Here is a 26,849-nt window from a genome sequence, read left to right on the forward strand (position 1 = left end):
GTATCAATCTAGTAAACCTCCTCTGAACTGCCTCCAACGTATTTACATCCTTCAGTAAATAAGTAGACCAAAGCCACACACAGTATCCGAGATGTGGTCTCAATAATGCCCTGTATAACTGAAGTACAACATCCTTACTTTTATTTTCAATTCCCCTCATAATAAAAGGATAGTACATTCACGGAGAAGATTCGGAGAGCGGAGTTCCAGACCAGTAAGTATAAAAATAAACTTACCTCTGGTAGAAAAGAAAATGAAAAAAGTGACGTCACAGGAAAGCTGTGACCTGATTGGCTGGTAGGGAATTTGTACTGAATTTGAAAATATAACATTGGTAAAAATTGATTAAAACCTTTAATTAACAAGTAGAGTAACTAAACCAGAGGGAGGAGATTACTGTATTTAATTAGCATTTAATATTTATAGTAGAAATCTAGCACTAGGGACCTTATAGTTAATTATACCAATTTAGTAAGGATTTAATAAGTATTTATTTATTTTATATTAATTAACTAATTAGTGCTAGAAATGACAGTTCGAGGAGTGAAGTGCTTCACCTGTGAGATGTGGGAAGTCCGTGACGCTTCCAGCGTTCCGGGCGACTACATCTGCATGAAGTGTACCCAGTTGCAGCTCCTCACAGACCGCATGGATCAGTTGGAGTGGCAACTGGATGCACTTAGGAGCATGCAAGTGGCAGAAAGTGTCATAGACAAGAGTTTTAGAGAAGTGGTTACACCCAAGGTGCAGGCAGATAGATGGGTGACCGCTAGAAGGGGCAGGCAGTCAGTGCAGGAATCCCCTGTGGCTATCCCCCTCTCTAACAAGTATACCGTTTTGGATACTGTTGGGGGGTGGGGGGGGGGATGGCCTATCAGGGAAAAACAGCAGCAGCCAGAGCACTGGCACCACGGCTGGCACTGTTGTTCAGCAGGGAGGGAAAAAGCGCAGAAGAGCAATAGTTATAGGGGACTCTATAGTCAGGGGCACAGATAGGCACTTCTGTGGACATGAAAGAGAATCCAGGATGGTATGTTGCCTCCCTGGTGCCAGGGTCAAGGATGTCTCTGAACGGATAGGGGGCATTCTGAAGGGGGAGGGTGAACAGCCAGAGGTTGTGGTACACATCGGTACCAACGACATAGGCAGGAAGAGTGAAGAGGTCCTGCAAAGGGGAGTTTAGGGAGTTAGGTAGAAAGTTAAAAAACAGGACCTCGAGGGTTGTAATCTCAGGATTACTCCCTGTGCCATGTGCCAGTGAGGCTAGAAATAGGAAGATAGTGCAGCTAAACACGTGGCTGAACAGCTGGTGTAGAAGGGAGGGTTTCAGATATCTGGACTATTGGGATCTCTTCAGGGACAGATGGGACCTGTACAAGGACGGGTTGCATCTAAACTGGAGGGGCCCAAATATCCTGGCTGCGAGGTTTGCTAGCGTCACTCGGGAGGGTTTAAACTAGTGTGGCAGGGGGGTGGGAACCAGAGCAGGAGGACAGCAAATGAAATAAATGAAGGGGAACTAGTAAATAAGGCCAGTAAGACCAAGAGGAAGAGCAGGCAGGGAGATGTTGCGGAGAACAGCGGGACTGGTGGTCTGAAGTGCATTTGTTTCAATGCAAGTAGTATAACAGGTAAGGCAGATGAACTTAGAGCTTGGAACTATGATGTTGTTGCTATTACAGAGACTTGGTTGAGGGAAGGACAGGATTGGCAGCTAAATGTTCCAGGATTTAGAAGTTTCAGGCGGGATAGAGGGGGATGTAAAAGGGGTGGGAGAGTTGCATTACTGGTTAAGGAGAACATCACAGCTGTACTGCGGGAGGACACCTCGGAGGGGTCATGCAGCGAGGCAATATGGGTGGAGCTCAGGAATAGGAAGGGTGCAGTCACGATGTTGGGGGTTTTCTACAGGCCTCCCAACAGCCAGTGGGAGGTAGAGGAGCAGATATGTAGAAAGATTTTGGAAAGATGTAAAGGTAACAGGGTTGTAGTGGTGGGTGATTTTAACTTCCCCTATATTGACTGGGACTCACTTAGTGCTAGGGGCTTGGATGGGGCAGAATTTGTAAGGAGCATCCAGGAGGGATTCTTGAAACAATACGTAGATAGTCCAACTAGGGATGGGGCCGTACTGGACCTGGTGTTGAGGAATGAGCCCGGGCATGTGGTCGAAGTTTCAGTAGGGGTGCATTTCGGGAACAGTGACCATAATTCCATAAGTTTTAAGGTACTTGTGGATAAGGATAAGAGTAGTCCTCAGGTGAAGGTGCTAAATTGGGGAAAGGCTATTTATAACAATATTAGGCAGGAACTGAAGAATTTAGATTGGGGGCGGCTGTTTGAGGGTAAATCAACATCTGACATGTGGGAGTCTTTCAAACATTAGTTGATTAGAATTCAGGACCAGCATGTTCTTGTGAGGAAGAAGGATACGTTTGGCAAGTTTCGGGAACGTTGGATAACGCAGGATATTGTGAGCCTCGTCAAAAAGAAAAAGGAAGCATTCGTAAGGGCTGGAAGGCTAGGAACAGACAAATCCCTTGAGGAATATAAAGGCAGTAGGAAGGAACTTAAGCAAGGAGTCAGGAGAGCTAAAAGGGGTTATGAAAAGTCATTGGCAAACAGGATTAAGGAAAATCCCAAGGCTTTTTATACGTATATAAAGAGCAAGAGGGTAACCAGGGAAAGGGTTGGCCCACTCAAGGACAGAGAAGGGAATCTATGTGTGGAGCCAGAGGAAATGGGCGAGGTACGAAATGAGTACTTTGCATCAGTATTCACCAAGGAGAAGGACTTGGTGGATGATGAGCCTAGGGAAGGGAGTGTAGATAGTCTCAGTCATCTCATTATCAAAAAGGAGGAGGTGTTGGGTGTCTTGCAAAGCATTAAGGTAGATAAGTCCCCAGGGCCTGATGGGATCTACCCCAGAATACTGAGGGAGGCAAGGGAAGAAATTGCTGGGGCCTTGACAGAAATCTTTGCATCCTCATTGGCTACAGGTGAGGTCCCAGAGCACTGGAGAACAGCCAATGTTGTTCCTTTGTTTAAGAAGGGTAGCAAGGATAATCCAGGAAATTATAGGCCAGTGAGCCTTATGTCAGTGGTAGGGAAATTATTCGAGAGGATTCTTTGGGACAGGATTTACTCCCATTTGGAAACAAATGGACTTATTAGTGAGAGGCAGCATGGTTTTGTGAAGGGGAAGTCATGTCTCACTAATTTGATTGAGTTTTTTGAGGAAGTGACAAAGATGATTGATGAAGGAAGGGCAGTGGATGTTATCCATATGGACTTCAGTAAAGCCTTTGACAAGGTCCCTCATGGCAGACTGATGCAAAAGGTTAAGTCACATGGGATCAGAGGGGAGCTGGCAAGATGGATACAGAACTGGCTCAGTCATAGAAGACAGAGGGTAGCAGTGGATGGGTGTTTTTCTGAATGGAGGGATGTGACTAGTGGTGTTCCGCAGGGATCAGTGCTGGGACCTTTGCTGTTTGTAGTATATATAAATGATTTGGAGGAAAATGTAGCTGGTCTGATTAGTAAGTTTGCGGACGACACAAAGGTTGGAGTTGCGGACAATGATGAGGATTGTCTGAGGATACAGCAGGATATAGATCGGTTGGAGACTTGGGCGGACAAATGGCAGATGGAGTTTAATTCGGACAAATGTGAGGTAATGCATTTTGGAAGGTCTAATGCAGGTGGGAGGTATACAGTAAATGGCAGAACCCTTAGGAGTATTGACAGGCAGAGAGATCTGGGCGTACAGGTCCACAGGTCACTGAAAGTGGCAACGCAGGTGGATAAGGTAGTCGAGAAGGCATATGGCATGCTTGCCTTCATCGGTCGGGGCATAGAGTATAAAAATAGGCAAGTCATGCTGCAGCTGTACAGAACTTTAGTTAGGCCACACTTAGAATATTGCATGCAATTCTGGTCGCCACACTACCAGAAGGACGTGGAGGCTTTGGAGAGGGTACAGAAGAGGTTTGCCAGGATGTTGCCTGGTCTGGAGGGCATTAGCTATGAGAGGTTGGATAAACTCGGATTGTTTTCACTGGAACAATGGAGATGGAGGGGCGACATGGTAGAGGTTTACAAAGTTATAAGCGGCATGGACAGAGTGGATATTCAGAAGCTTTTCCCCAGGGTGGAAGAGTCAGTTACTAGGGGACATAGGTTTAAGGTGCGAGGGGCAAAGTTTAGAGTGGATGTGCGAGGCAAGTTCTTTACACAGAGGGTGGTGAGTGCCTGGAACTTGTTGCCAGGGGAGGTGGTGGAAGCAGGTACCATAGAGACATTTAAGAGGCATCTTGACAAATACATGAATAGGATGGGAATAGAGGGATATGGACCCCGGAAGTGCAGAAGGTTTTAGTTTAGGCAGGCATCAAGATCGGCGCAGGCTTGGAGGGCCGAATGGCCTGTTCCTGTGCTGTACTGTTCTCTGTTCTTTTGTATTCCATTAGCCTTCTTTATTACTTGCTGTCCTTGCATACTAACTTTTTGTGACTCATGCACTGGAACACCTAGATCCCTCTGCACCTCAGAATTCTGCAGTTGTTCTCCTTTTAAATACTCTGTTTTTTTAATTCTTCTTGCCAAAGTGAACGACTTCACATTTTCCCATATTATACTCGGGTGGCGCAGTGGTTCGCACCGCAGCCTCACAGCTCCAGCGACCCGGGTTCAATTCTGGGTACTGCCTGTGTGGAGTTTGCAAGTTCTCCCTGTGTTTGCGTGGGTTTCCTCCGGGTGCTCCGGTTTCCTCCCACATGCCAAAGACTTGCAGGTTGATAGGTAAATTGGCCATTAGCAATTCCCCCTAGTATAGGTAGGTGGTAGGAAAATATAGGGACAGGTGGGGATGTGGTAGGAATATGGAATTAGTGTAGGATTAGTATAAATGGGTGGTTGATGGTCGGCACAGACTCGGTGGGCTGAAGGGCCTGTTTCAGTGCTGTATCTCTAAACTAAACTCCATCTGCCAGATTTTTGCTCACTCAACCTATCAATATCAGTCTGTAAGCTCCTCATGTCCTCTTCACAACATACTTTCCTACCTATCCTTGTGCCATCGCTCCCCTCATTTAAGTCATTCATATAAATTGTAAAAAGTTTATGCCTCAGCATCAACCATTGCAGACTCCACTCATCACATCCTGCCAATCAGAAAAGGAGCGATTTATGCATACTCTATTTTCTGCCAGCCAGCCAATCTTCTATCCATGCTGATATGTTACCTCCTACACCATGAACGTAATCTTTTATGTGGCCCCTTGTCAAATGCCTTCTGGAAATCCAAGTACAGTACATCAATGGCCTCCCCTTTATCCACAGCACATTACTCCTTCAAAGAACTCCAATAAATTGGTTAAACACGATTTCCCTTTCACAAAGCCATGCTGACTATTCCCGATTACCTCGAGTTTTTCGAATGGCCCAGCTATAGCCTCCTGAATGATCAATTCTAACACCTTCCCATGGCAGACATCAAGCTAACTGGCCTGTAATTTCTAGTTTTCTGCCTCCCTGAATAGAGGGGTTATATTTGCTACTTTCCAGTCTGATGGAAAGTTTCCAGAATCTAGCGAATTTTGAAAAATTAACACCAACACATCTACTACCTCATTAGCCACCTCTTAAGACCCTCGGATAAAGTCCATCAGGACCCAGGGACTTGTCAGCCCACAGCTTCAACAGTTTGGTCAGTATTTCCCTGGTGATTGTAATTTCACCAAGTTCCTCTCTTCCTTCCACCTCTTGATTTGCAGCTATTGCCGAAATAGTGAAGATAGAAGCAAAATATTTGTTCATTTCATCTGCCATTTCCTTATTATCTACTTTTAACTCCCCATTCTTACTCTCTAAAGAACCAACACTCACTTTATTTAACCTTTTCCTTTTTAAATACCTGTAGAAGCTTTTGCTATCCATTTTTACAGTTCTAGCTAGCTTCCTCTCATACTCTAATTTCTTTCTCCTGATTAACCTTTTATAGTCATTTCCTGCCAATCATCTGACCTGCCACTCATCTTTGCACAATTATATGCCTTTTCCTTAAGTTTGATGCTTTCTTTAGTTAACCACAGATGGTGGGTCCTCCCCTTACAATTTTTCTTTATAGTAGGAATATACTTATCTGGAGTATTCTGAAATATCACCTTGAATGTCTGCCGCTGCTTCTCTATTGATCTATCTCCCAGCCTAGAAACCCAGTTCACTTCAGCTAGCTCAGCTTTCATGCCCACATAGTTGCCCTTATTTAAGCTTAAAATGCTCGCCTTAGACCCACTCTTCTCTCTTTCAAAGAGAATGTAAAATTCAATCATATTGTGGTCACTGCTACCTAGACGTGCCATTACTCTGAGGCCATCAATTAATCTTGTCATTTTACACAATATCAAGTCTAATATAACCTGCTCTCAAAAAAAACTCTTGAAAGCATTCTATGAACTCCTCATCCAGGCTACTGTTGCCAATCTGATTTTTCCAGTATACATGTACATTAAAATCACCCATGATTACTGCCAACCTTTTATCAAAAGCACCCAATATTTCTTCTTGTATACTTCATCCTACATTATGGTTACTGTTAGGGGGCCTGGAGACCACTCCCACTAGTGACTTTTTTCCTCTACTGTTCCTCATCTCCACCCAAACCAATTCTACATTCTGATCTCCCGAACCAAGGTCATTTTTAACCAATGGCACCAATGCCTTCCTTGATTAAAAGTGCTACCCCTACACCTTTACCTAGCTTCCTATTCTTCTTGAATGTTATCTAACTCAATATTGAGGACCTAATCCTTGACATCCTGCAGCCATGTCTCCATAATGGCTATCAGATCATATTTAGTTTTGTCTTTGTTATCTGTAACATCTAGTATTGACTGTTGGTGTGTTCTTAGGTTTTTTCTCTCTGTCCCTTCCTGCCATTCTCTGACCTTTATTTCCCATATTACCATTCTGCTCTCCTGCCTTGATCCTAACCCTTGGTTTGCAACATCTACCCAGGTTTGATCCTCACCCCCCAGACCCTTGTTTAGTTTAAAGCCCTCTCTACTTCCCTAGTTATACTGTTTGCTAGAACACTGGACTTAGCATGGTTCAGATGCAGACCATCCCAACAGTACAGCACCCACTTACCCCAGTACTGGTGCCAGTGCCCCATGAACAGAAACCCACTTCTCCCACACCAGTTTGAGCTACCTATTCATTTCACTAAACCGATGTACCCTCTTCCAATTGGCACAGATAATCCAGAGATTATTACCCTTGAGGTTCTGCTCCAATTTGGTGCCTAGCTCCTCATACTGTCTAAGCAGTACCTCTTTCCTAGTCCTACCTAGGTCATTGGTACCTACATGGACCAAGACAGCAGGATCCTCCCCCTTCAAGTTCCTGTCCAGCCCTGAGCTGATGTCCCAAACCCTGGCACCAGGTAGGCAACACAGCTTTCTGGACTCACGCTCTCAGCCGCACACAAGTGTCAATCCCCCTCACTTTACTATCCCCTACATTCCTTGTTACTCCCCCCACTTGAATGGCTTCCTGTACCACAGTGTCATGGTCAGTCTGCTCATCCATCCTGCAGACCTCACTTTCATCCTGACAGGTTGAGAGCACCTCAAATCTGTTTGACAATTGCAAAGTCTGAGGCTCCTCCACTACTGTCTGCTCAGTCCCATTACCTGCCTCACTCATGGTCACATCGTCCTGTCCCTCACTGTTGACCAAAACAGATGACCCTGTTCTAAGAGGTGTGACCATCTTCTGAAACAAAATGTCCAGGTATTTCTCCCCCTTCCTAGTGTTGCACAGTGTTTGCAGTTCACCTTCCAGATCAATAATCCTGATCCAAAATTCCTCTAGCTGCTTACACTTTCTGCAGACATGTTTGTCTAGGATCACCTTGGCATCCAAAAGCTCCCACATACCACAGCTGCAATATGACACCTGTCCTGCCATTGTTACTCATACTATTAGTTCATTCACTTTAATTACTTACTTAATTACCTCAGTTTCCCAATCTACTAAGCTTAACTAGTATTAGCAAATAAAAACTTTACATGTACTAAAATTACCTGAGTTTTGAATGATAAATGATAAAACACTCACCAACTAATCACCTACCTTGTCATCAAAGGAAGAAGACTCACCAGCTGCTGGAAGCTAACAAAGATAGGAAAAGGAGCCCCTCTTTCCCCCTCTGCACCAAATTCCAACCTCACTTTGGTAATGCCTCTCACTCAAGCAAATGTATCTTCTTACTGCATTTAGTTAAGAATTGATATGCTTTATATGGAGAGATTTTGATGGCTCACTAGCTCAGCTTCTGCTACAATAATTAGCACCTATTGAACCTAACTACTTTCAATTGATTGACAGATAACTGCCACTGCTGGCTGCTTCTTGTTTAACAAGGCTATTTACCTAATTAGGAGATTTTAAAGCCTGATTCTTAATCTAAATTTCAGTTTGACAAAAACTTACCAGGACTTACCACTTGCACCAAATTCCAGCTTCACTCTGGCAATGTCTCTCACTCAGGCAAAGCGGCACATGCTTCAGCAGCAGCATGAAATGTATGAACATCTGTCAGAGTTTCCAGAGGCAGTGCCCTCCCATGCACAAACGATGGAGGAGTCCATCCATGCCATGAGTGGTGCCATTCAGCCATCTAAATGCAGCATTCACCCATCACTGACCATGGGGTTTGGGTGTGCATGAGCTGGGCGCCTCAATGTGGATATCGGTGCCTGGTGTTGTCCCATGCATGGATCTACCACCTGGTCTCACATTACATAGGAATCTTTTAATTCATGCTGGGCTTCTAGTTTGCCATTCTAAATGCCACTCACCTTTCCAGACTGCAGCAGGTCATTAAATCTCTTCTGGCACTGGATCCACATTCTTGCAATCACCCCTTGGCTGCTGACTATCTCTGCCACCTCCAGCCATGTCTTCTTCTTAGGCTTACTGTCCTCCTCCTCCTGTCTGCTGGAAACGGGATATCTCTCCTTTGCCTTGCTGCCTGCAGTAGCACCTCCAGGCAGGTGTCACTGAATCGTGGAGCGACCCTTACTCGTGGTGAAGCCATGCCTCTGCATCCTCCTTTGATATAAACACCTTCCTTTATAGCCTGTGTCTGCAGGGTGCCTAAATTCTGTAGGTACGCCTTTAAAAATGGCGCCTAATAGTGAGTTGCCGGCACTATGACCCACCTGCCACCCTTAATCGGCCGGCTCCCCCACCTGCCGGCCCTTGATTGGCTCTTCCTTGTAAAATCGAGGAGGAAATTCCACCACCCGCCCATATGTGCCCCTGACCTGAATATCCCTCCGATGGAAGGCCATCCACTTGATTGGTAAAATTCAGTCCCATGTTTTAATACCTCCCATCAGGTTTCCTTCCGCCCCTGTGCATTACTGAAATAGTTCTTATTAAAGTTGCAAATGACATCCTATGTGACTGCGACAAAGTAAATTATTCCACTTCATCCTTCTTAACTGTCTACAGCCTTTGGCACCAGTGATCATGTCATCTTCCTCCAACACCTCTCCACTGTCATCCAGCTAGGTGGGAGTCAGAGTATCACCTACAAAGGTTTCTCATCCTGCTCCAGCACCACTACCTCTAATGTCCCCCAAGGATCTATCCTTGGCCTCATCTACATGCTGTACTTTAGCAACATCATCCGAAAACACAGCACCTGTTTTCACATGTACACTGATGATACCAGCTCTACCTCACCACCACCTCACTCCACTCCTCCACTGTTGCTAAATTATCAGACTGCTTGTCTGACATCCAATACTGGATGAGGTGAAATTTTCTCCAATTAAGTACTGGGAAGACCGATGCCATTGCCTTTGATCCCTGCTACAAACTCCACTCCCTAGGTATTGGCTCCATCCCTCTCCATGGCAACTGTCTGAGGCTGAACCAGACTGTTCATAACCTTGGTGTCATACTTGACCAAGAGGTGAGCTTCTAACCACATATCCGCCTATTCCCATCTCCGTAACATATCCCCACTCTGCCCCTGCCTCACCTCATCTGCTGCTGAAACCCTGTTCCATGCCTTTGTTACCTCTAATGCACTCCTAGCCAGCCTCCCACAATCCACCATCTGTAAATCTGGTGTCATCCAAAACTCTGTGTCCTTTCTTGCACCAGATTCATGCATCACCACTGTGTTCGATGACCAACAGTGGCTCCTGGTTAAGCAATGCCTCGATTTGAAAATTCTCATCCTTGTTTTCAAATCCCTACAAAGCCTCGTCCCTCCCTATCTCTGGAATCTCCTCCAGTCCCACAACCCTCCAAGATACCTGCGCTCATCTAATTCTGGTCTCTTGAGCATCTCCAATTTTAATTGTTTCATTATTGGTGGCCATGCCTTCAGTTGCCTAGGCCCTAACCTCTGGAATTCCCTCCCTAAACCTCTCTGCCTCTCTTTCCTCCTTTAAAGTATTCCTTAAAACCAATGTCTTTGACCAAGCTTTTGGCCATCTGCCCTAATATCGCCTTTTGTGGCCCAGTGTCAATTTTTCATTAAAAAGCTCCTGTGAAGTGCCTTGGGAAGTTTTATTATGTTAAAGATGCAATATAAATACAAGTTATTGCTGTTGTTGTCTCGCTTCAGCTACTGGGTTTCCCGAGGCGTGGAAGACCCAGCCACCCACTGTAAAACCTGCATAGCAGATTAAATCAGAGGGTGCCTGTCTCATGAACATATTTTAAATGCCAAGTCAGCTCCTGGAAACAGGTTTGCTATCCAATCCTTGGCTCACCTCCGTAAAACCTGGAATTTGGTGGCTTCAAGGTGCACTCGGAATTTTGCCTGATTTAACTCTCTAATGTCTTTTAGGGAAAGAAATCTGACATCTTTACCTGGTCTGGCCTACATGTGACTTCAGACCCACGGCAATGTGGTTGACTCTTAAATGCCCTCTGAAATGGCCTAGCAAGCCACTCAGTTGTATGTAAACACTACGAAGGCTAAGAAAAGGACTGAAATGGACAGAGCACCTGCATCAACCTAGGCACTGGAAATGACAATGACAAACCCAGCCCTGTCGATCTATGCAAAATCGTCCTTACTAACATCTGGGGGCTTGTGCCAAAATTGGGAGGGCTGTCCCACAGACTAGTCAAGCAACAGCCTGTCACAGATGCATCTGTTGATGACAGTATTGGTAGGAGTATCCACCACATAGTCCTTGTGGAGACAAAGTCCAGTCTTTACATTGAGGATACTGTTATGAAAGTGCTTCTATTTTAAAAATATTTTTGTGAAGACTCATGTTTTAAAATTCTGGAAATGGATTCCTTTGGAGGGCTGAAGTGATTCCACAGATGCTGGACTTTGTTTTTTTTTAAAAGGTCACTGGAAGGACTTTGTTTAAAAACACTTACTGGAAGTCACATGTCTTCAGCTAAGTAAACAGCAGGTGCCTTCTGACTATGGGAGTTTATAGAGAAGTTATATGTCAAAATTTAAGGTGGCCAAGAGTTGGTTTCATTTTGAATCTTGTTTTGAGTCACTTGGGGGTCAGCCTGCTAAGACACAAGACACCAGTTCATCTTTTCTCCACCTCTCTGAGAAACTCTGAGAATCCAGTGTGTAATAGCTGAAATCCCTGATGCTGCATTTCTCCTGGAAAGTCTGCCAGACTAATCCTTGATGTCGCCTGAAGAGAACTGCTCCAAAAAAATCCCAGTGGCAAACGTCCATGTGTATTTGCCAGAAAAAAGGGACAACTGATATAATTCCATATCTTCTCCTTTTCCTTCAAGAATTAACAAGTATTTGGCCAAAGTATTATTTTGTCTTTTTGTAAAAAGATCTCTGCAGAGAAAACCTCTTTATTTTTTCTTTAACTGGTGTGTGTGTGTGTGCATGTGTGTGTGTGTTGGGCTAAGGTAGAAGGGAACTTTTATATTTAAATCTGTGTGTTAATGCTTTGCATCATTACTGAATACATCTTGTTTTATAACAAATTGATAATTTTGTTGTTTATTAAAGAAACCTGGTTGGTGGATTTTATTTTGAAATAAAAGTAGAGTATATAATTAGCTGGGTAAACATTTAAATATATGTTGTGACCCATGCAGAAGTGGAACTAGAGAAAGACAGTGCACTCCTCCCGTTTTGGTCCTAACAATACCTACCATCGTGTTGTGTGGCACTACCACCATGCTAAATGGGGTAGATTTCAAACAGATCTAGCAACTCAAAACTGGGCATGCATTAGTCACTGTGGGCCACCAGTAGCAGAAGCAGAATTGTATTCAACCACAATCTATAACCTCATGGCCCAGAATATTCCCCACTCTACCAGTACCATCAAGTTGGGAGACCAACCCTGGTCCAATGAAGAGTGCAGGAAGGCATGCCAGGAGCAGCACCAGGCGTACCTAAAATTGAGTGTCAGCCTGGTGAAGCTACAACTCAGGACTACTTGCGTGCCAAACAGCGGAAGCAGCATGCCATAGACCAACGGATCAGATCTAAGCTCTGCAGTCCTACCACATCCAGTCATCAATGGTGATGGACAATTAAACAACTAACAGGAGGAAAAGGCTCCACAAATATCCCCATCCTCAACGATGGGGGAACACAGCACATCAGTGCAAAAGACTAGGCTGAAGCATTTGCATGCATCTTCAGCCAGAAGTGCCGAGTGGATGATCCATCTTGGTCTCCTCCTGAGGACCCCAGCATCACAGATGATAGTCTTCAGCCAATCCAATTCACTTCACGTAATATCAAGAAATGGCTGAAGGCACTGGAAACTGCAAAGGCTATGGGCCCTGACAACATTCCGGCAATAATACTGAAGACTTGTGCTCCAGAACTAGCCGTGCCCCTAGCCAAGCTGTTCCAGTACAGCTTCAACACTGGCATTTACCCAGCAATGTGGAAAATTGCCCAAGTATGTCCTGTGCACAAAAAACAGGAGAAATCCACTCAGGCAACTACCACCCTATCAGTCTACTCTCGATCAGCAGAAAAGTGATGGAAGGTGTCACTGACAATGCTATCAAGCGGCACTTGCTCAGCAATAACCTGCTCACTGACACTCAGTTTGCGTTCCGTTAAGGCCACTCAGCTCCTGACCTCATTACAGCCTTGGTCCAAACATGGACAAAAGAGCTAAACTCCAGAGATGAGGTGAGAGTGACTACCCTTGATATCAAGGCAGCATTTGACTGAGTATGACATCAAGGAGCCCTAACAAAACTGGAGCCAATAAGAATCAGGAGGAAAACTGTCCGCTGTTTGGAGTCATACCTAACACAAAAGAAGGTGGAAAATACAATTGGCTATTGACTCTTGATTCTGGATAAATTCAACAGATTTTCAGAAGTTAGTGAGGCTGTAAGGAAGACCGCAAGACAAAGGACCAGCGGTGGCAGCCTCAAGGGAGAGAGAGAAGGAACATCTGCGCTCAGAACACTGATACAGCGAAAGACTGTGAAGACTTGAACTTGATTTGAAAATTGATTTTTGCAGAAAAGATCAACAGGATCACCAGAGATAGCTTTATTCACAGATGTCCAGGTCAAAAGTACTCAGAAGAAGTGAGCAAAGAGGACATTGACTTTGAAAAAGATCTGGGAGATCCAACCCATTGCAACCGGGAGGAGTTTGGGACTTTTAGTTGCAAAGATATTGCTTCAAGGAGGACTGTGTGACGTTACAATGTGGTGTGAGGTTTTCAAGTGTTTTAATACATGAAGAAAATACCTCTGTAATTTGGAGTATCAGCTACTATTTAGTACTATTTAAGTACTATTTAGTCAATGGGGAATTTTAGTTTAGTTGTTATAATAAAAGTCTTAAAATTTGAAATCTTGTGTAATTCTTTAAATTGGTCTGGGGAGTTCATATCTCGTGTCTTAACGTTAACGTTGTAACATGGTCGCTGCTTCTTCTGGTTTAGACAAAGTGAACTTTTAGAGCGATAAAGTACATTTAAAAAATCCAGCAGTCAACCAGCAGCCTGAAATTAGAAACCAGCAACTCAGCTGTAAATATTGCTAATGAGGGGGCCTTCGCTGGTTAGCATTACATTGTGCTTTGTGAGTTCAGCATGTGTTGTGTGAAGGGCTAGGGCATTTGAAAATGGAAGTCATTACATCAAATTTGAAACTGCAGTGATAGGATTACAGAAGTTTTTTTGAAAACATTTGAATTACTAATAGACCAAGAGTTAATGGAACCAAGTATTATGGGCAGGGAATCTGTTTTAAAAGCACAGTTTGCCAAGACCCATTCATTAAGATATTGAAAGTGGTGCTTATTCTATAGGGTAGTTAGGAAGGCAGAGATCATTGAATTTAGGAAGGGTGATGTCCTTTGCATGTGGTTGCCATGTGAGGGTGGACGCTTCTTCAGTCCATCCAGAAACTGAATGTTATTAATGTCAAGGTGCTGTGTAACAAATACCTGTGTGTGTCAGCTCAGTCAGATATTTCTGGCACTGCAAAATGGTAATTTCTGAGTTAGACTAGTCCAGCAAGGGAATGGGACTAATTGGATAGCTCCCTCAAACAGCAGCACAGGCACAAGGGACAGTATGGACCATTCCTGTGCACTATCATTCTATAGTCAGTTTTTATCATCCAGCTTTTTGGCTCTTTTTGCATTGCTAATAAAGGCAAGGCAAAGGTGGAAGGCATAGAAATCAAGGGCAAGAAACAAATAGGGCCATAGTGCGAAATAATGCTAAGATGACTAAGAATGTTAAAAAGACAAGCCTAAAGGCATTGTGTCTCAATGCGTAGAATATTCGCAATAAGGTAGGTGAATTAACCGCGCAAATACATGTAAATGGATACGATATAGCTGCGATTACAGCGACATGGCTGCAGGGTGACCAAGGATGGGAACTGAACATCTAAGGGTATTCAATATTTAGGAAGGACAGGCAAAAAGGGAAAGGAGGTGGAGTAGCGTTGTTAATAAAAGAGGAAATCAATACAATAGTGTGGAAGGATATTAGCTCAGAGAATCTTGATGTGGAATCTGTATGGGTGGAGCTAAGAAACACCAAGGGGGAGAAAATGTTGGTGGGGGTTGTATATAGACCCCCAGACAGTAGTGGTGATATAGAGGATGGCATTAAACAGGAAATTAGAGACACATGCAATAAGGGTACAACTGTAATTATGGGTGAATTTAATCTACATATAAATTGGGCAAACCAAATTAGCAATAATATTGTAGAGGAGGAATTCCTGAAGTGAGTACGTGATGGTTTTTTTGGACCAATACGTTGAGGAACCAACTAGAGAACAGGCCATCCTAGACTGGGTATTGTGTAATGAGAAAGGATTAGTTAACAATCTTGTTGTGCGGGGTCCCTTGGGGAAGAGCGACCATAACATGATAGAATTCTTCATTAAGATGGAGAGTGAGAGAGTTGATTCTGAGACAAGGGTCCTGAATCTAAACAAAGGAAACTATGAAGGTATGAGGTGCGAGTTGACTATGATAGATTGGGGAACGTTACTTAAAGGGTTGACAGTGGAAAGGCAATGGCTAGCATTTAAAGAGCGCATGGATGAATTACAACAATTGTTCATTCCTGTCTGGTGCAAAAACAAAACAGGAAGGGTGGCTCAACCGTGGCTTACAAAAGAAATTAGGGATAGTATTAGATCCCAGGAGGAGAAATATAAAATGGCCAGAACAAGCAACAAACCTAAAGATTGGGAGCAGTTTAGAATTTAGCAAAGGAGGACAAAGGGATTGGTTAAGAAGGGGAAAAGAGAGTATGAGAGTAAGCTTGCAGAGAACATAAAAACTGACTGTAAAAGCTTCTATAGATATGTGTAGAGAAAAAGATTAGTGAAGACAAATGTGGGTCCCTTGCAGTCAGAAACGGGGGAATTTATAACGGGGAACAAAGAAATGACAGACCAATTAAATACATACTTTGGTTCTGTCTTCACAAAGGAGGACACAAATTACCTCCCAGAAATGTTGGGGAAAATAGGGTCTAGTGAGAAGGAAGAACTGTATGAAATCAGTATTAGTAGGGAATGGTGTTAGGGAAATTGATGGGATTGAAGGCCGATAAATCCCCAGGGCCTGATAATCTACATCCCAGAGTACCTAAGGAAGTGGCCCTAGAAATAGTAGATGCAATGCTTGTCATTTTTCAAAATTCTATAGACTCTGGAACAGTTCCAACGGATTGGAGGGTAACTAATGTAACCCCACTATTTAAAAAAGGAGCTGGAGAGAAAGCAGGGAATTATAGACCAGTTAATCTGGCATCAGTAGTTGGGAAAATGCTAGAGTCCATTATAAAAGATGTAATAGCAGAGCACTTGCAAAACAATGACCGGATCGGACAGAGTCAACATGGATTTACGAAAAGGAAATCATGCTTGACAAATCTACTGGAATTTTTTGAGATGTGACGAGTAGAATAGATAAGGGAGAACCAGTGGATGTGGTGTATTTGGATTTTCAGAAGGCTTTTGATAAGGTCCCACATAAGGGATTAGCATGCAAAATTAAAGCACGTGGATAGAGAACTGGTTGGCAGACAAGAAACAAAGAGTATGAATAAACAGGTCTTTTTCCGAGTGGCAGGCAGTGACTAGTGGGGCACTGCAGGGATCGGTGCTAGGACCCCAGCTATTCACAATATATATTAATGATCTAGATGAGGGAATTAAATGTAATATATCCAAGTTTGCAGACGACACAAAGATGGGTGCGAGTGTGAGCTGTGAGGAGGATGCAGAGAAGCTCCAGTGTGATTTGGACAGGTTGAATGAGTGGGCAACTACATGGCAGATGCAGTATAATGTGGATAAATGTGAGGTTATCCACTTTGGTGGCAAAAACAGAAAGGCAGATTATTATCTGAATGGCGATAGATTGGGAAAAGTGGAGGTGCAGTGAGACCTGGGTGCCCTTGTGGTCTAGTCGCTGAAAGTAAGCATGCAGTGCAGCAGGTAATTAAGGCGGCAAATGGTATGTTGGCCTTCATAGCGTGGGATTCGAGTACAGGAGCAAGGATATCTTGCTGCAATTATACAAGGTCTTGGTAAGACCACAGCTGGAGTACTGTGTGCAGTTTTGGTCTCCTTATCTGAGGAAGGATGTTCTTGCTATGGAGGGAGTGCAGCAAAGGTTTACCAGACTGATTCCTGGGATGGCAGGACTGACGTATGAGGAGAGATTGGGTCGATTAGGCTTGCATTTGCTAAAGTTTAGAAGCATGAGAGGGGATCTCATAGAAACCTACAAAATTCTAACAGGACTGGACAGACTAGATGCAGGAAGGATGTTCCCGGTGGTGGGGGAATCCAGGACCAGGAGTCGCAGTCTAAGGATAAGGGGTAAGCCATTTAGGACTGAGATGAGGAGGGATTTCTTTACCCAGAGAGTGGTGAACCTGTGGAATTCTCTACCACAGAAAGCAGTTAAGGCCAAATCATTAAATATATTCAAGAAAGAGGTAGATATAGTTCTTAGGGCTAAAGGGATCAAGGGATATGGGGAGAAAGTGGGAACAGGTTACTGAGTTTGGATGATCAGCCATGATCGTATTGAATGCCGGTGCAGGCTCGAAGGGACGAATGTCCTATTCCTGCTCCTAATTTCCTATGTTTCTAAATGGGAACAGAACGTCATCCCCAAGTTTCTTGAACCTAAAGAGAAAAATTTTCCATGTTCCCATGGCTCTCCAAAGCCTGTCTATGATCTACAAGGCAAAAGTCAAGAGTGTGATGGAATACCCACCACTTGCCTGGATGAGTGCAGCTCCAACATCACTCAAGAAGCTCAACACCATTTAGGACAAAGCAGCCCGCTTGATCGGCATCCCATCCAACACCTTAAACATTCACTCCCTCCACCACTGGCGCACAGTTATGGCAGTGTGTACCAACTACAAGATGAACTGCAGTGCTCGCCAAGACTCATTTGACAGCACCTTCAAACCTGAAACCTCTACCACCTGGAAGGACAAGGGCAGCAGCTGCATGGGAACATCACCACCTGCAAGTTCCCCTCAAAGTCACAAATCATCCTGACTTGGAAATAGAATTGCCGTTCCTTCACTGTCACTGGGTCAAAATCTTAGAACTCCCTCCCTAAAGGCACTGTGGGAGTACCTACACCACATGGATTTCAGTGGTTCAAGAAGGCGACTTCAAAGGCAATTAGGGATGCGGAATAAATGCTGGCTGAGCCAGCAATGCCCACATCCCATAAACAAATTTAAAAACTACATTAAAGTAGCTACTTTCAACACTCATTAACTCCAGAATACATTCAAATCAAATTTTCTTACCAATGCTGTATACAGTGTACACACAAGTCCTGTTACTACAACTGAAATCCACAAGTTTGTCCCAGTAACTGAAAAATAAAATAATTGAAAAAAATTGAGATTATCTTAAAATGCTGTTTGCTGAGATTATGACATACTTGAAACTATAGAAGTAACTGCAGTGCTGCCATTCCATATTTTATGTATAAATTTTATGATTTTATTTGTAATCATGAAGTTCATACTTTAAAAATACTTTTCTTTGAAAAATACATAAGCCTCAATTTTACATTGAAATTGTGGCCACAAGAGCATGCAGGATCAGTTTGAAAAGCATTTAATTTGTATGTGGCCAATGGGCACTTGTCAGCTTTATATTTTCTGAAACGCTGCACTTGCTGCCATCCAGCAGGGTAATGTCTAGTTCCCCCCACCACCTTTGTAAATGCAAAGCCCCATCTAACTTAGCATGCCAACCTCCAGACATGTGCTGGGTTCCATTAAGGAATTCCCAGAGTAAGGAATTGCTGCCCTCAGTCACACTTCTCTGTGCCAGTGGTCTTGTTTGGGGCCGGATGAAGCTCCATACCCAAGCAAGTACACTGGAAACTCCCCAAGGACCAGGCGTAGCTGGATCCCAGCACATTTTCCAGTGATTCTGCTGGGCTCACACCAGAAGGACCATGTAAGTGGGGAAGAATGCAAGTCAATGGCTAAAATCTTTCTTGGGGAATAACATATTTATGGCATAGGAACCCACAAATGGCACAAAAGAAAGAGAAAATTATGGTGTGTCATTAATTACATCACTCCATATTTTGCACCATTGCCATTATCTGGAGAACTGTGCACAGTTCAGGGGACTAGACCTTAGCAAGGATATATTCATCCTGGAAGGAATGCAGTGCAGATTCACCAGAATGTTACCAGGGCTCCAAGGGTTAGAATATGAGGCAAGATTACTTAAACTAGGTTTGAATTCCCTGGAATATAGAAAGTTAAGGGGTGATTTGATTGAGGTTTCTAGGATTTTGAAAGGAATTATGAAGGTAGGGCTAAATCTTTCCTGGAGGTGGGGGAGTCTGGGACAAAGGGACCTAACCTTTAAATCAGAGCCAGGACATTCAAGAGAGAGGTTAGGGAACGCATCTTCAAAGGATGGTAGAAGTGTGAATCTCTCCCTCAAAAAAGCAGTGGATGCTAGCTCAATTAATAATTTTAAATCTGAAATTGCTAAATTTTTGCTGGCCAAGGCTATAAAAGGATATGGGACGTGATTTCCCTTCCAGATTTGGGAAACTGACGTCAGCATTGTTTCAGGGTCCCAATTCTGCCCTCGGAGGGAATCAGTCACATTCCCCCAATTTTCACAGAGGTAGACTGGAGAGTGGATTGAGCAGCCAATTAGCAGCTGCGGAGTGGGAATGAAGGCAAGACTGAGAATGGTAAAATTTCAGCCCACCATGGAAGCCATTCTTGTGGTTGTCATTTTACTGATTTACTTGTTGTATAACTCATGGGGCAGGAAAGGCAATGGGCTGCCCCTTGCTTTGTTGATGCGGACCTGGAGGTCATCCTTAAGGCAGTGAGGGAAAGAAGCGAGGTCCTCTCTGGAGGATGGCAGGAGAAGTTCACCATCCCAAGCCAAGAAGGCCTGGATCGAGGTGCAGAGACCGTGAGCAGTGACCTGTGCAGCTGTTTGTGAGATGCCACCAAGGTCCACAGCTGATTCTTGGAAAGAGCCAGAAGTGAAGAAGTTCAAGGACACAGTGATCTTGACAGCTACTGGCAGGTAGTACAGTGAGTTGTGAGGTCTTCTGTGATGAGGACACAGATCTCTGCAACCATTTGCCTGAAGAGTTGCAGTTTCCGATGGCACTAATTCTCCGCCATGTCCAGGTAACTCCGTCTTTGACGGTGCAGCCGATGCTGAAAGTATGGCCTCCATTGCCTTCCTTTTCCCCTTCCCTCTCCTCTGCCCTCCTGATGCCTGTGGCTGTGCTCTTTTTGCGGAGGATGTTGCTCCTTATTGCCACTGGACCTGAAATCTGAGAGTAATGCTCCCATTGCCAGGTGTTGCCTTCCTTGCGCTCAGGTGGCCTCCCAATTTTGTCTGGAAGCCTTGTCCTCTCCTCTTATGTCCCCGCGACAACCCTCTGCATAAGCGCGCAAGAATCCTCCCTCTGCAACCTGCACAGACCTGATGGCACCAGTGTGCCAATGACTGAGTGCACCTCTCAGCGGCTCTCTCTTTGATGCGCCTACCTAATATTTTGAGGTGGCCATGACTGGCTCCTTGCTGTGTATCCGCCTCCATGCACCTGGTCTGTCACGACCCAGTGTGCAGCACGTGCGCCCCACAAAATCTCACCACAGCCCTCAGAGAGCTCTTCAACAACTTGACTTGCACTCATTAACCAATCAGGCGGGTTCCCTGGGCTGACCTACCCCCACCTTGATGAAACCCGCCGGTGGGGAGAATGGCAACAGGAAATCACACACCAGCTGCATCAGTATTTTCATCACCCGCCCGCCTTCGTTCCCGCCCCCACTGGGACCGAAAAATCCAGCCCATGGAGTCAAGGCAGGTGGGTGGAGTTAAGATACAGATCAGCCATGATTGCACTTTAACGATGGTACAGGCTTCAGGGGCAAAAACACAAGTTCCCATGTTGCATTCCACCATAAACAGTGAGAAGTTTATTCGAGCACCCCTGTTCTTCAGATAGTGCCATTGTATCTTCTAAATCCACCTGAGAGAACAGGCAGGGCCATGCTTTAATGTTTCATTTGAACAATGGATCTTCTAGCAGTGCAGCAATCCCTCAATACTGCACTGAGGGGCTGAATTTTCACCACGGAGGCGGGAAACAGGAGTCAGGACTGTTTTTGGGTCACGAACCTGCCTCCGGTAGGAAACTGATTGAAGTTAATATTTACATGTGGGTGGGCCCTTAATTGGCATGGAGACAGGTTTCCAGTCCAATTAAGGGCAGTGGGCAGACTCTTAAAGCTGGAGGGCCAGTCAGAGGCCTTCCAGTTTCAGAGAAATACCCAGCTGCTGTACAAGATAAATATCCGGGAGGGCTCTTCAACAAGAAGGTGCTCTCTCAGCCACTTTTTACAAAGTTTAAATAAAAAACAGAAAAAGCAGCCCGGCCACCACTGTGGGGAACCCCTCTAGAGGATGGCTTTTGAATGTACCCCCATCCAGGCAGGCAGGGAGGGCCTGGAACTCTGCCAGGAGCACTGGCACCCCAGCCTGCTGCAGGATGCCCACCTCCGGGCAATTGATCTTTCCCCATCACATCAGGAAACTGGAGAATCTGGAAACTGGAAAATCCCAGTCGGCTTCCTTAATTTACCTTTACCAAGACTCTTAACAAGTCAAATTGCCTGCCCACCTCAGCATCCTGAAACTGGCATGCCAGCAGGCGCCGATATTTTCAGGCCCTCACACCTCCATTCCTGACTTCAGGGGCGATTAAGGGGGGGTTCTGCCCCAAAGATTCGGCCTGAGGTGTTAGTCTTGATTGTGTGCTCAAGTCTCTGGAATGGGACTTGAACCAGCATTATCTTACTCAGAAGCAAAGATTGCTACCTCTGAGTCAAGATTGAAACCTAAAATATGAAATATAAAATTGCATGATAACCTCCCCCAAAAGAACATGAGGGTGAAGCATTCTGGAAGAAGAAGAGAAAAACTTTGCAGGACTACATGGAGAGGGCGGGGGAGTGGGACTAACTGAGTTGCTCTTGCAGAGAGCCGGCACAGACAAGACAGGCTGAATGGCCTCCTTCTGTGCTGTAACCATTCTATGATTCTATGATTGAATGAAAAAATGAATCTGGTTTCAGCCAATGTTGAGGGATAAGATAAGGGACGAAACGTTGGACAAACTTTTCCAATTTGATACTCTAGGCCCTGAATTTCCATGCATATTGTCCCAATCTCCCCTGCAGTTATGACAGGAAATTTCTAGAGAAACAGCATAAATAGCCTGGGTTTGAAGAAGCCTCCATTGAAAGATACTTGTATTTATATAGCTTTGAAATGCACTGACTGCTATTGAGCAGAGTCAGGAAACCAGGACAGTATTACTGTTTACTATGTGGAACTTCAAAAACATACACATACCTGCCAATTGGAGAATCGCTTTTACATGGAACAATCTTGGACAGAATTTTTTAAAAATGTATTAGTCTGGTTAGACATCTTGATGCAAAAAAAATCCAAGCCAACACTGTAGACCGGCATGATGGTATATTCTAATTTGCTGCTACCTTGTATCCAACAGGACTGCCCACTCATCCTATGGGCCCAAAAATCCCAGTCTGGCCTCAGGGCAGAGAATAGGCTGGGATTTTGGGCAGAACTCAGTCTGCAAAGAATACACTCCATTTCTTCTACTCTTCCATAACCGAATGTGGAAGCGGGGAAAGGCACATATTGTCAAGTCTTCAACTAGCACAGCCCCCTTCCCCAAAATCAATGGTGGAATATTTGGGGATCCCTGAGCTTGTGCAAGTCCTATTGAGGCATTTTTCAAGGCCATGGGCCTTACACACAAACAGCATGGTCATTGCTCTCAGGGGAAGCAGGACGGCTCCTTTTAAAGATGAAGACTATTATTGTTTATTTTTATTTTTCACCCAGATGGGGCTCAGGGTACCTCAGATGGATTGGCTGTAGGCTGCTCTGCCTTACAAGGGCTGATTGGGACAGGTAATGCTGATCGCCCTCATTCGTGTCAGCACCTGCCCCGACCATACTACCCTGCCCCTGCTTTTTGGGATGGTGTCTATGCCTTTGTGCTTCAGCAGAGTGGAATTCTTCTCCACTGTACTTCTGCTGTGAACGGAATTCACAGACTTTCAGGCACCTTAGTTTAGTTTAGAGATACAGCACTGAAACAGGCCCTTCGGCCCACCGAGTCTGTGCCGACCATCAACCACCCATTTATACTAATCCTACACTAATCCCATATTCCTACCACATCCCCACCTGTCCCTATATTCTCCTACCACCTACCTATACTAGGGGCAATTGCTAATGGCCAATTTTCCTATCAACCTGCAAGTCTTTGGCATGTGGGAGGAAACCGGAGCACCCGGAGGAAACCCACGCAGACACAGGGAGAACTTGCAAACTCCACACAGGCAGTACCCAGAATTGAACCCGGGTCGCTGGAGCTGTGAGGCTGCGGTGCTAACCACTGCGCCACTGTGCCACCCCAATTGTTTTCATTTTATACACCGTCACATTTCTTATTATAGAACTGGCTGAACAGAAAGCAGACTCACAGCAGCACTAACCATGGAACAACTTACGTAATAATGACAAGAAAATGTACAACTTGCCTTGACTTAGTGCAAATGAGGGTATATAGGTCACGATGCCAAGATAAAAGAACTGTAAAGTAATTGAATCATTGTTAGTGTGACCTTCTAAGAGAACTTAGTAAAGGCTATTCTTGTTTCTCAGAACATAACAAGCCATTTCATACACTAAAAACCTAAGAACTCATTCGTTAATAAGTAAAATCATCATTTAAAAATTCAGTTTTATTTAGCACCAAATTGATACATAGGGAACAAATTGGTTACTTACGGCTTCATATCACAATTTTATCCTTTCTTAACACAGTTTTATCAAGGCCAGTGTTACGACCAGGTGAGAAAGGGGTCTAGGGTTCCCTTTCAGCCTTCACCTGCTCTTACTGTAACAAGGTTTTATTTTTAAACACACTGTGTTTTAGCTCCCCCTTGGTGAATCCTTGTACACTGTTTTCCAATTATAAGGGAAAGGAACCAGCACAAACAAGCTTTCTTAGGTTTAAAGAAGAAAAGTTGAAATTTATTAAACTTAAACTCTAATTCGGTTAATGCCTACGGATACACGACACACCCATACTAGCATGCATACAAGATACACACATGCAAATAGAGACAGAAAAGAGCAGAAGAAAAATAAAGTGGAAAAGTTTGAGGCAATATCTGAAGAGTTTTTCTTACATATCTTCAAGCTCACCGTAGAATCATTGATTGTAGGTAGATCTTGCTTTTTGTTTGGGCCCAATATTCTTCTTAAACCGTGTTCGCTGTAAACTTTTCTCTCTTGGGGTTCATGTGTCTTCAGTGGATTTAGAGGCTTGTGAGAAAGAGATGGAAGCAGGCAGACAGGAGAGGCTATGGTAAGCCAGGTGCATTATGCTTTCTGCCCAAACTGTTTGTACAAATTCAAAAAACTCAAGTTGCCCAACAGGTTAGTCATGTGACTAGCTGGTTTGCCCATGTCCGTTGTGTATTCAGCCATCTTAGCAGTCAACCTGGAATGCGAGCTCCCCCACCTTCAATGTCTAGTGATCAAAAGTCCATTGTGGGTTGAATTTGTCAGGGAATGGTCCTTTGTCCTTTCCAAGCACTGTCCGTTAAAATGCAAATATCTTTCCAGCCAAGGGTTCATTGTGGGTTGAATGTGTCAGGGAATGGCTGCTTTGTCCTTCCAAACACTGTCTGTTAATATGCAAATGTCTTTCCAGCCAAGATCTGGCAATTTGTTTCAAAGCAAGTCCTTTCTTCACTTCAACAACGGTTTGAAATTTAATGTCCATGTGGCAAAATTGATATGCTTCATGCTTGGCAGATGGAGGCCAGCAGGACACCAGTTTATATATCCCTAGCATCCCAATGGTACAAAATGTAAATTCTTGCTCGTTTTGACCTTTGACCCTCATTTCCCATGTTAACAGTGCTCATGAGTCAGGTGCTAGTTACCCAGAGCAGGGCTTAGATTGCTGAAACATACTGGAGCAAACGAAAAATCACACACATATTTCCACTCTAAAGTGGTTTTGCAGGTGAGCAATTCACCTTTGAAGCTAAAAGCAAAACACTAAGGATGCTGAAAATCGGAAATAAAAACAGAAACGCTGGAAAAACTCAACGGGTCTGGCAGCATCTGGAGAGAAAAACAGAGTTAATGTGGCAGGTTGGGAAGGTTACAGACCTGAAACGTTAACTCCTGAAACATTAACTCTGTTTCTCTCTGCAAGATGCTGCCAGATGTGCTGAGTATTTCCAGCATTTTCTGTTTTTAGCTTTGAATCCATCTTTGCTCTGCTGGGAAAATAATTATTTGGAGTGCTGCAACGCCACTTGACAGGTCCAGGTTTCCTTGCATGCTGTCAAGTTTTGATACCACTGTGTACCTTTTTTTCTGACAGGATTTGTTTCTGGAGGTAGGCAGGCAGGAGCCTGCAGCTGCTAGTGGGAGTGTGTGGGGGAATCCGATGGCAGGTGGGGATGTCTGATAGGGTGGGGTGTGGTCCAATGAAAGGGAAGCAGGAAACATGGTTGGCACCTTTTCCCCGAGGCTGTCTTTGCCTCCCATGAGTTGCCAACTTTCCCAAGACCGAGGAAACCCAATTAGCTGATCAAGCCTGAAACTCAGGTTAAATGTGAGGCTCCTAGCCTCATCATAATATTTAAGTTGTCAATCTGCCTCCTGGGATCAGGTTGGCTGCCAACACCCTGTCCAGCCTCTGTTAAACCCAGAGGTGGGCAGGTTGGAATTGGGTTGGAAATTTTAAAAATGTTTACATCTCACCCAGCACAAACCCATCTATTTTTGGGGGTTAAAATTACCCTCTATGTATATAAACCCAAGTGATACATATGCTTTTTTAACCACCTTATTATCAATTTATCCTGCCACCTTTAAGAACTTGTGTATATGGACACTAAGGTCTCTTCGCTCATCTACACTTTTCAAAATTGTTCCACTTATGGTATACTGTCTTTCTATATTCATCCTACCAAAATGCATCATGTCACATTTCTCTGTATTGATACATCTGCCATGTTTCTGCCCATTTCAACATCTTGTCTACGCTATCAGGAAATCTACAACTATCCTCATCCCTATCTATTAAGTTGCCAAGTTTTGTAACATCTGCAAACTTTATTTTCTCCCTACACCCACGTCTAGGTAGTTTATAAAATTAAAAAGAGTAATAGACTCAAAACTAACCCTTGGGGAACACCACTACAAACCACCTCCCAGTCTGAAAAACATCCATCCACCACCACTCTGCTTCCTGTCACTGAGCCAATTCTGTATCCATACCTTCAGTCACACCTCATAGATAGGTGGAGATTCAGAAAGGGATTGGTGTGACTGATCTTGTAAAGTTTAAGGGAAACCCAGGTAAGATAGAGTTCAAGGATCGACAGAAAATTAGCCTATTCAACAGGAACAATGTACTTTCTACCTGAGGATAAGAATAAAGACTGTTGGAAGGACAGCCAGAATGCATGCCATGGCACTGTGGAGCAGGAGGCTGTCCAAAAGGGAGGAGGAGGGGAAGCCTAATGTAGTAGTTGCAGGGGATTCAATAATTAGGGGCGCACACAGCATCCTTTCCAATCAGGATCAAGAATCCCACATGATAAGTTGCCTGCTGGAGCCAGGGTGAGGATTATCTCAAACAGCTTGAAAGGAAATTGGAGAGGGAAAGGGAGAATCCAGTCATCGTG

The 26,849-nt window shown here is 44.3% G+C and overlaps 1 pseudogene; it reads right to left on the reverse strand.

Moving 5' to 3' along the window:
• LOC137384587 (sodium/iodide cotransporter-like) overlaps positions 1-26,849 on the reverse strand; it is a 197,369-nt pseudogene that overhangs the window by 105,712 nt on the left and 64,808 nt on the right.

This window comes from Heterodontus francisci, chromosome 26 (assembly GCF_036365525.1).
Source record: "Heterodontus francisci isolate sHetFra1 chromosome 26, sHetFra1.hap1, whole genome shotgun sequence".
NCBI classification, from domain to species: domain Eukaryota; kingdom Metazoa; phylum Chordata; class Chondrichthyes; order Heterodontiformes; family Heterodontidae; genus Heterodontus; species Heterodontus francisci.